The following is a 2,450-nucleotide window of genomic DNA, read 5'->3' as shown; positions in this document are numbered from 1 at the left end:
ACAAGGTATGGGCCTTGTAGTCGACCGCTGTGAGCACGCTGTAAGCACACTACTGCAAGAGAAACTATGAGATCCTAAAAGACGTGCAATCAATACCTCATCACTGTCATGCATACAATAGCTACGAGCTGCTATAAGCGCTGTTGCATAAATATAGCTCTGGTTGTTCTTTCTTCCTTGGGTGGGCTTGCCTTTAAGTTTAGGTGATAGGGGCGGAATCTCAACTACCACACTACTACTATACCACTAGCACTCCTTTTTTAGATTATTTCATAGATGATTTTGAAGTGTTTTTGAGTTCTACAAATAGATTATTAAGCTTAGTTATTAAATAAGACTATTTTGTAAAATGATTTTCAGTGATTTTATTATTAAAGGATTAAATTGTTAAAATAGTAAAACTTCTTGGAATTATGTGAAATTGTGATAAATGTGGGCTGAATAGGGACTATATAGAATTCGGTTAGCAAGGGTTTTGATTAAATGTGGTTAATTTGTAAATTTCATGTTTAGAGACTAAATTACAAAAGTGTAAAGTTTAAGGGTAATTTTATAAATTTATATTAAAAGGGATTATAAGTTTAAGTTTAATTATTTGAGATATTTGAATGGATTAATTGAATGAAAATTATTATTTAGATCAAGAAACGAAACAATCAAACTTGAATCATGGAAAAACTAAATTAACGGATTAGTCTTTGACCTTGTTTTTGCAACCATTTTTGTTTAGGCAAGTTAATACTATCTTCCGTAATTACTATTCGTTATTAAATGTTGTTAATTAATTGTATATACATTGTTGAAATTGGAAATTAGACTATGTTGTAATAAATCAAACTTTAAGATAATTCCGATAGACTGAGTAAAAGTCTCATACACGAGGTTTCTATATAATTCCCGTTCTGGACCAAGCTCCAACATTTGTTGCAAACTCGAATATACATGTGAAACGGATTTAGCCTAAACTGGTAATCTGTTGTCGTTTTAAAGTTTTAGCCTAGACTAGTAACCTTACATGTTTCTAAAGCCCTAGCTAGGCTATTTTTCTGTGTTGTCACTGGTTTAGCCAGAACAGGTATCCTGAAACTTATATTTATGTATATGATGTGCAACACGCTTAACCTGTATCCATTGACAGAATATGTTACGAGGTATTACTGAACTTATAGCACAATTCAGAACATTCATTTATCAAAAAACTCAACTCATTTCAATCAAAGTCATTCATTTACACTTATAACATGCTTAAGTCGAGCAAAAATAACTTAAAACATGCATTCAGGACTAAATTGATAACATTTGAAAACTTTTGGAAACTTAGAGAATTTTCTTTAATACAGAGGTCACACGCCCGTGTGCCTTGCGCGGCCACCAGACACGTTTGTGTCATAGGCCGTGTGGAAACAGGACATACATACTGACTTGGGTCACATGGCCGACCACACACCTGTGTGTCAGTTTGTGTGCCACACACGGCCAATATACACACCCGTGTGTCTAAGCCGTGTAACTCACTGACTTATTTTAACTAAGCTTCAGCAGGCACACGGTCAAATTACACGCCTATGTGCTCAACCATGTGGACGAGAAATAGACTTGTTTTAAGCCACTTTTCCTCACCCAAATTCAATCACGTAAGCTCACATATAACACCATACTTTCATTCAATTTAGCAATCAAAATAGCCATTTCAAATACACATTATATGCCATTACAAAACCAAACATTTATATACTCAAATCAATTCCATTTGTACATTCAAACTTATACCAAACCAATATGATTCATTAGCCAATATACACATATAACCTATTCAATAATTCAACCTTAAACATCCAAGTACCAATTATTATTCCAACAGTTTCGATTCATATTTCCTTCACATATGCATACCATTTACATTTCCTCATTCAATCAACTACTTATCAAAACATGCCATATCTAATACACATAAACATAACCCAATATTTAACCAAGTTAAGCCAAATCACTTGGCTTAAACACATCAATGCATATAAGCTTCAATAGCTTACATAAGTCATACATCTCAAATCATCAACTAGCCTATACATGCCATATTATCAATTTCTGGATAGTGTGATGAAATCTTTGATGACTTCCAACTCGAGCGAGCTTTCAAATCACTGTAAATTATGGAAAATAAATAGAGTAAGCTAATAAGCTTAGTAAGCTCGTATGACTAGTTTGTATTATATACAATTTAACAATTAATTCATAATTAGAGAAACATGAGGATATATAAATCAGTTCCATCAAAACCATCACGTAATATAATAACAACCTGGTAATTTCTATATGTATTCATCGGTTTTCACTTACATATCATATGAAATTATTAAATATCACTTACTTTTCGAGTGTGTCACGTATACCTGAATTGATTCATATAATCATTTCAATTCTCGTACCATTATCTTCTCCGTTGAACC

The sequence above is a fragment of the Gossypium hirsutum genome, chromosome A11, assembly GCF_007990345.1.
Source record: "Gossypium hirsutum isolate 1008001.06 chromosome A11, Gossypium_hirsutum_v2.1, whole genome shotgun sequence".
NCBI classification, from domain to species: domain Eukaryota; kingdom Viridiplantae; phylum Streptophyta; class Magnoliopsida; order Malvales; family Malvaceae; genus Gossypium; species Gossypium hirsutum.
The sequence above is the reverse complement of the archived record's forward strand: the minus strand, read 5'-3'. Positions refer to the sequence as shown.